This window comes from Branchiostoma belcheri, unplaced genomic scaffold, assembly GCF_001625305.1.
Source record: "Branchiostoma belcheri isolate BF01 breed outbred unplaced genomic scaffold, Haploidv18h27 scaffold49, whole genome shotgun sequence".
NCBI classification, from domain to species: Eukaryota; Metazoa; Chordata; class Leptocardii; order Amphioxiformes; family Branchiostomatidae; genus Branchiostoma; species Branchiostoma belcheri.
This window is the reverse complement of record NW_017804120.1, coordinates 483751-492109: the sequence shown is the minus strand read 5'-3', so window position 1 is coordinate 492109 and position 8359 is coordinate 483751. Positions and strand designations below refer to the sequence as shown.

At 39.9% G+C, this 8359-nt stretch overlaps 1 protein-coding gene across 1 annotated transcript in view; it reads right to left on the bottom strand.

The window, feature by feature from the left end:
- LOC109479547 (neuronal acetylcholine receptor subunit alpha-9-I-like) overlaps positions 1-2639 on the bottom strand; it is a 13339-nt gene extending 10700 nt beyond the window's left edge. The window contains exon 1 of the mRNA XM_019781529.1: positions 2574-2639. The gene's annotated coding sequence lies outside the window, so the exon portion shown is untranslated. The remainder of the gene's footprint in view (positions 1-2573) is intronic.
- Positions 2640-8359: the final 5720 nt, after the last annotated feature.

Below are 8359 nucleotides of genomic sequence, written 5' to 3'. Positions count from 1 at the left end.
TATTTTCATCCCTCCATAGCAGAGGTGGGAAACTTGACGGGTAAAGATAGGTCGCTTCCCCAGATCGTTGAGGCGGCGGGACCTAGGAGGCTTGCGTATCCAGTATCAGAGCGCCGCGCACCTGGGGCCCAGCGGATAGCGGGGAGGGCGTGTGCCGGGGACGAGCTATCTAAAGCCCGAGCGCGTTAACTCTCCGCCCGCCACCTGATGAGTCCGGTCCCCAGCAGGGTAGCGTTACCTGGTGTTGAAGATCAACGTTCACAAACCTGGTCACTTGACGAACTTAAAGGGCCTAATACGGCGGGCTATAAAATCTGTGTAAAGCAGACAAAATCCGTCGACGGTCTGTCGCGAGTCGGCAGTGCCTGATGTGGTCTTTCCGGTAGGTCCGACTTCGTGATGCCCGATGGCAAAAATGTGAAGCCGCTCCCAACATAGTTTCAACTAACCTTTTATTTGACGGTGGAACCATGTTTATTGTTTGTGTGTGTTTGTGTGTATTTGTGTGTGTGTTTGTGTGTGCGCGTGTGTGTGAATGTGTGTGTGTGTGTGTGCCTGTGTGTGTGAGTCAGTGTGTGTGTGTGTGTGTGTCTGTGTGTGTGTGTCTGTCTGTCTGTCTGTGTGTGTGTGCCTGTGTGTGTGTGTGAGTGTGTGTTGAATTGAATTGAAAGAAAACATAAGTATAACTAGAGTTCGATGATCTCATACCTCCATGACATCATTGACATGTGTATTGTTTTCATAAATCTTACGCATGGTGATGACCACCTGTAATTGGCTTACATTTTTCACCGCATATATTCAAATCATATGAGGCCATTTGCATATATTGTATCAATTGGTCATACTCTCCACCAAATGACAGGGTTATCTTAAGAAATAAGGCTATTCTAGCGTTTCCTCATAAATTATGCAAATGAGGCCCTGATTGACATAAATTATGTTTAGTGGTGTTCACCTTCACTGAACTTCCAATTATGGCAAGTATTAAATTCCCAGCAGTTACCACCATAAAATTGTACCAATTTGCCATTTATTATGCAAATTAGGTCTTCCTTTACATAATCGATATCTGCCAATGATCTTGTCGTTCTCACTAACATATGTCTATAGAGTTTTATAGCCCTAATATGAAATACAACTGATTTATATAATTTCCTCATTAATTATGAAAATTAGATCCTGATTTGCATAATTATATTTTGATTATGTCAAGCATCACTTAAGCTACCTACATACCAAAAATCATGATGATCCATCAAACGGTTGTTCTGTTATCCTCTCTCGAATATTTTTAAAGAAACCATCCTGCAGTTCCAGAACAAGCCGCTAGGGGGACCAAACTCACGTGACTTCTTCCCGAGGACAAGAGCTACCTTCCATCCAAATTTCATGACCCTAGCATGTCCAGATCGCGAGATATCAAAACCGGAAGTTGCGCTGCAGTACCAAGGGAAGCCACTAGGGGGCCCAAAATCTAATCGTTTCCAGTTTTCGTCACACCCTACCAGCACACCAAGTATGAAACCAATCCATCCAGGCGTTCTTGAGTTATCTTGTTGACCAACAGACGGACAGACGGACGGACAGATAAACGCAACTGAAAATATAACCTCCATGACACATTTCATGGAGGTAATAGACAGAAGACTAGATTATTCGACAAACCATATTCTGTGCCATTTGTTAAACCTCCATAACCACGTAGATTTCATAATGAAAGTACCTTTTTTCACAACTTTTTTTTATTTGCACGCTCGCGTCAGTTTTGGGCTTCCCATTGGATGTCATCCATATAATCAAATCAACATGGCCTAAATACTAGGTCAATGACGTCCCCGACACCTAGGTTACCAATTCTGACTGTTTCTTTATTTACATATAGCACACGAAGAATCTAAATTTGGTACGATGACTTCATCGCTTCGTTAAATTTAGAACGGTGACGAATCCTGTATGACTCACGATACGTTGTTAGTTGTCGCAGTGACGTCAACCGGGTCTTTTGTAACTTGATTTCCTATAACCCATTTGGAAAAAAAATACCTTCTCCGCTGATTTTTACCCTGAATAAGCACATTTCAGCGATTATTTTGTCCCTAACCCTACAAACTAAATGTGCCCGTAAACAAGACCAAATTGTGTTGGCCTGATACAATCCCATAATAGTGTTATAGGTCACAGGTCAATGAAGGTAAACACAAAAGACAACACCTACTAAAATGTCTGCGTTTTTCACAGAGCAGACGTTACATACACATGTGCTAACTATCTAAGGGAATACTAGTAGTCTAATATATTGTTTCACTGGCAGAGTGATCTATAAATATATACTAGTATTTTCTCATTTTCTTGTGTGTATATATAGAGAGAGAGCGACCGAGAGATGTGAAAAATACGTAGTAACAAGTGATTTCCAACTTCCGGCTCCGCCCTCTCTTAAATCGACTTTTAAATAAAAAAACATTCCTTGTCAAATAAGAATGATAATAAAAGGACTATGGACCCTTAGTCTGATATATTAATATTACTAGTAATATGACAATATGCACAAATATAGAAACGTTACTTACAATGTTCTGTGTACAGCTATCCCTGAGACACCCTCACTTGTTACACCTGCTTGGGACAGGTCACCCTCTTCCAAATATGGTGTGTTGCCATGGTGATGCGCCATATTGGGTTCTACCACTTTACGGATGGAGGGGGAACTACTAGTACATTGTCGACGGTTGCTTTTTTTGTAGGCTATGCATCCAAATTCCCTTATGCAATTTCATTGCAACAAAACTGGATTTTGAACTAATTATAAATTATTATCACCCCTCCTTTAATGTAGTTAGTTGAATCAACAGCAATCCAATAGCATACTGATATCTGTGAGCAAATGCAATGTTGCAGACGGAAAAACTTTGCTTGTTTTGTATGAGTACCAGTCTACAATCCAATACAAGCAAAGGTCTTCCATCTGCAACATTGCATTTGCACACAGATATCAGTATGCTATTGGATTAGGATTAATATTGATTCTATTATGGGTGATCAAAAAAATTAATAAATAAAGGGACCTCTCACATACCTTGTCAGGGCTCGAAATACTGGGTGCATGTGCACCTCCGTGCACCCAAATTTAGAGCTGTGCACCCAATTTTTTTCTGTAGGTATTTTTGTACATATAAATGTATAATAGTATACAGGATATTCCTGGCATCAAAGGGTCATTATAAAATCTTGTGTAAGATTTTGAAGTCAGCTCCCTTTCAGATTCAAGCTTAGAAGAGAAGGAGTAAGATCTATAATTAGGTTTTGTTTCATATGGTGCAACCAAAATTTTTTTGTGCACCTAATTTTTTAGGTTGGGTGCACCTATTCCTAAAAATGAATTTTGAGCCCTGCTTGTTTTCGGGATATTTCAAATGCTTCAAGTATGGAATGATGATAAAAATGCGATAAGAAATTGCAGTAAATGTCAATATCAGACAGATTTCATCCAGAATATTCTTCATTTTTCATGTTTTTTTTTCTTAACTTCTCTTCCAAATCCATACCCAAATGTAAGACTGTATATCTAAATGGCAGCTCAAATAGTAAATCAAACCTGTACTTGTGATCACTTCTGCATAATGACTACATGGGCTATCTTTCTAGTTGCAGTGTACAAAATACTTTTTTGAACCAAGTTGATAGTGGGCCACCTACGGCAAAAATTAGGTTGCCCCACCTATCAGTTACTACTTTCCTCAAATTAAGTAATGTTACATACATAAGCCTTTGACAATATTTCTAGCAGCCTTTAGTGAACTGATACTAGTAATAGCCATTAAAACCTAAAATTAAAAAGCATCCGCCAGATACAGTGGTGCAAGCCAAGTGGGCATGATTTGTGTGCGTGTGTGTGGGGGGGGGGGGCATTCTTAAAATTCAGGTAGCACACTGGGCTACCTAGGTTCAAAAATAGGTTGCCCCAAGTAAAATTTGGTTGCCCGGGGCAACTGGGCAACCAGGTATTTTGCACGCTGCTATTTGACACATATAACATGTAGAAATGTGTAGCAAACATTCAAACAAGTCATTTTACATGTTAGTTTTTATTTACAAAACTGAATTCTTGCATGATGACATAGGAACTTACTATAAGTCAAGCTTACTGATTTGACAATAAAAAGTTGGGTTTCACATGTAACAGACTGGAAGTTATATGCTACATAGTTCATCAATGAAATGTTTTAAAAAGAAAGTTACAGGATCTTTGTAAGTTGTTGCAGTTTCATAGTTTGTATGACATTTGTTTCATGCTATCATACTTACTTAAAGGGCTGCTTAACTGAGGAGATATTAATTGTAGAAAATTTCCATTACTTTCAATACTTATAAACTAATACTACTAGTCAAAGACTAATAGTACAATGTATACTATAATGTTCAAAATAGCTAGACTCATTGACAGCTAGCTGGTGTGTTATGCCCAAATGCGGTTATGCTGGCTGTACAGATAAAGATACAGAAAATATATAGCAGTTGACTTGAGATGACTGTTGGAGTCTTCTTTCTTCTTCTTAAGAACTGCTGCCAGGGTGGATCATCTTGCATCAAACACCACGACTGTAAGGAACTGTTAAGGAATCTTCCAAGACTAATCAAGAGTCTTATTACCCATATATCACCTCTTGAAGCTATTCACAGAACTGGCTATTTTGTATCATGTTAAGTGATTTTCCCACGGACACAACATCTAGTCAGGAATGCAAGGAATCCTGTGCACTGATTATAACCTAACCAGTCAGTCATTCAACTGCACACTTGGAAATAAAAATGTATTTTGAGTCGAGATCATTTTGCTCTCAGAAAAGGATACTTCTCTTGGTTCTTTTCTTGTACATGATCCTGTAGCCACACTCCCGACAGCGGATAGGGTCTCGTGCCTTGATCTCATTTTCATAGTGACATTCTGCAAACAGGAAAGAAACAAACAAGTTTGCACAGCAATGTTAGTGAAAAAACTCTACAACAACTGAATGAAATATGAAGATTAGGCCACACCAATTTAATTTGTTGGTTCTCGGATTTTTTCAGAAAAAATATAGGTCTAGGCATCCTATTATAGCCCCAAATGCTTCGATAGGAGCCATGAAGTCAACACAAAAGACTAGGGTAAAATTTAAACAATGAATTTTGAAGTTTTAATCAAACCACTGCATTGATAGATGGAAAAACTGTAACATCTAGGAAGAAGAGGACTTTCCTCAACTGTTGGGGGCAAAATATGACCATTTTTGAGTTGATTCAGAACCAGAATCTTTTTTTTTTTGGCAAATCAGAAAAAAATGAAGAGGCGAATCCGAGAACCAACAAATTAAATTGGTGTGGCCTAAATGTCACTCAAAGCGTCCTGAAGTAATCTCCAGTGGTAAATCTTAGTCTACGTGTAAGAAACAGGAGGAGCCAGTAAAAACCCACTGGTCCCGTGCCGGGGTTCGAACCCACGACCTCCCGGGCACCAGAGCTTCATAACCAGACGATCTAACTGCTCGGCCGAAAAGGTCTAGACCCGTTTGCTGGACCTGTTGGTAGCGCCTATAAACCCCCCACTGTTACACTACTCCCCCTTCTCTTTTCAAGATTCGTCCTCGAATCTTCCGAATTCGACATCCCTGGAGCGGCACTCTTTGCCAGAACTCCCAGGGCCGGTGAGGGAACCACTGTAAGAAACAGGAGGAGCCAGTAAAAACCCCACTGGTCCCGGGCGGGGTTCGAACTCACAACCTCCCGGGCCCCAGTCAGACACTCTAATCGCTCGGCCGAAAAGGTCTAGACCCGTTGACTGGGTCAGTTGGTAGCACCTATAAACACCCCACTGTTACATACGGGTGGCAGTGGGACGGGGTGCAGGGTGTTTTCCTTTGGGGGGGGGGGCAATTTGATTATTATGGCTGCCCCTTAGGTTATTGAGAAATTGAGAATAAGATAACCACATACACACTGTATTTGCACACTAAAACATACCTCCACATATGTAGATCATGGTTTGTTTTGTTGGTGCGGAGTCCTTGGCCTGGTCCATGGTGAAAACACTGCACTGAGCACAAGGATAAGAATTTGAAAAACATAGTGGCGGCATTAAAGTTAACATAGCAATCATAATTTTTTTTGCAAAATCTTTTAAAAAACATCGTACACACAGTAATTTGCCTTCAAGTAAGTTAACGAGTGGATATGGCCACAGAAAACCGTATAGTATACTAAGTAAGAGAGTATGGTGGGGGCAAATGGTTGATAAATTTCAATGTTTACGTGAGAAATTTAAGAGAAAATTATGAGTGCCCCCCTCCCCCTTTTAACACATGGCAAAAGGCAACACATGCAAACTTGCGCGTATTTTCACAACTTAACGCACTTAAACGTCCATGAATCGAGTTATGGTACTCTACCTACCTTTCTGACGATAAACGTCACCTTGTAAGAGGCCAGATATTCTTGGAAACCGAGAAATTAACAAGGAAATGTGCCCCGAAGTCGCACGCTACTTTCTTCTGCGACACACAGACACACAATGCACAATCATTTGCGCCCTCTGGCGATAAGGTCTAGAGCTGCAGTAGCACGGACTATCTTATCCCAAAGCAGATGTAGGGTTCCGCCTACTAGTATTTTACGCTTGCTGTATTTTTGCGGTATTCTGTTGGAGCAAGGACATTATGTGTATAATGTCCTTGGTTGGAGTAAGGAGCTTCAAATAGATAAGAAAGAAAGACAATCAGAGAATGTACACAATGGTCATCTACTTTGGGCTAGCTAGCATAGCGCAATATTATTAATGGCAAATAAAATTCCAATAACTTCAATGTGTTTAACATAATTTTTACGTTCAGTACAGTGGTACCATGTCAAGTCCTTGGTCTTATTGGAACATGGGACACAAAGCCATGTTGCAGCGACCCTCAGCGGTCTTGGCATGCAGTGCATCCATAGAATATATCTACAGATACAGGCATAACTTTGTGGTATATCACAGCTGAACATGCTACTGTTAACGTACAATACAGTCATTTCTCTTTGTTTGTGTCAATGTATTTGACCTCCATGGCAAAACAAAACATGCATTCACTAAAAAAAAAGTCCTCTCGAAAAAAATAAACCACAAAAACTTTCTGTCACCACCTGCTATGCTTGGACTTCCCCATTCTCTGTCTCGGTATTTTTAGTCAGAAGAACACACTTAGTTGAAGGATTCCTTTTTCTGTGTTGTTATTGCTTTGTCACCAGGGAGGCCATTAGGCCACAGCAAGTAATTTTATGGATGACATCAGCGCGCGCATTGATTTTCGCTTGATTTTGGAATAAGAAAAAAAACTAAAAATTTTGTTGCCCTCTGACAGTGGTCAACATGCCGAAAGTGGGTAAAGATGTCTGTTGCCATGCCGCGGAAGGTGGATGGCGCATAGATATGAAGAGAGGAGACAGGAAAAGGGTCTGATCTATTGTTTTGTCTTGTACTTTGATGCAGTGATGTATTTCATTCCTTTTATATGAACTGAATCAAAGCATTTGTACAATGATTGAAAACTCTTCAAAGTGACACGTTGATGTTGTAAACTGAGTGTCAGTAAGTTTAGCGCAATATATCTTGTCTAACAAGGTTATGATGTCAAAATTTAAAAATGTAGGAATCTTGTGTTTTTGGCCTACCTTGTTTTTTTCGCCCTATCGAATTAGATTTGGAGTCTGCGGAGGATGTTATCCATAAAATTTACTTGCTGTGGCCTAAGTCAGACGACACATACTGACCTACACAGGGAACGGCATTTTTCACATTTCAGACTAAACACAAGGTAGTTAATGACCGTGGCTTTGTGAAAAAGCGATGAATAGAAGAAGAATTCACACATTCCTCGCCTCTGTACCTTGTGTATTGTGTAATTTTTAACTTCTAATAGACAGTTTTCTTATAGGTACTACCGTACCAGGTAAGAGGTAAAGGTAGCCCCGTAGACTTTTTGTAGGCATTGAGTTTTTTTGTCTAGATCTTTGTTTGTTTGTTTGTTTGTTTGTTTGTTTTTTAAGGCATCGAGTGCAGTTTTTAGGACCTGTAAACTCGATTTCTCAGAGCCAATACTAGTATTCCAGTCATTTATCTAGTATACTAAGTTGAAACAACACTATCCCAATGTATATTGACCCTCAGGAGCAAAAATTCCCAAAATTCTGACGGAAAATGGTTACAGGAAGGGCTGATTTTTAGGGTACCACCCAGAAAATAAAGGACTCATCTTGGGGCTTCTTTCTGCAGTTTTTAAAGCCCAAATTATGAAATGCTGACTCAAATGTAGCAATGTGAAGCAGTATGTGTCAATATCACAAA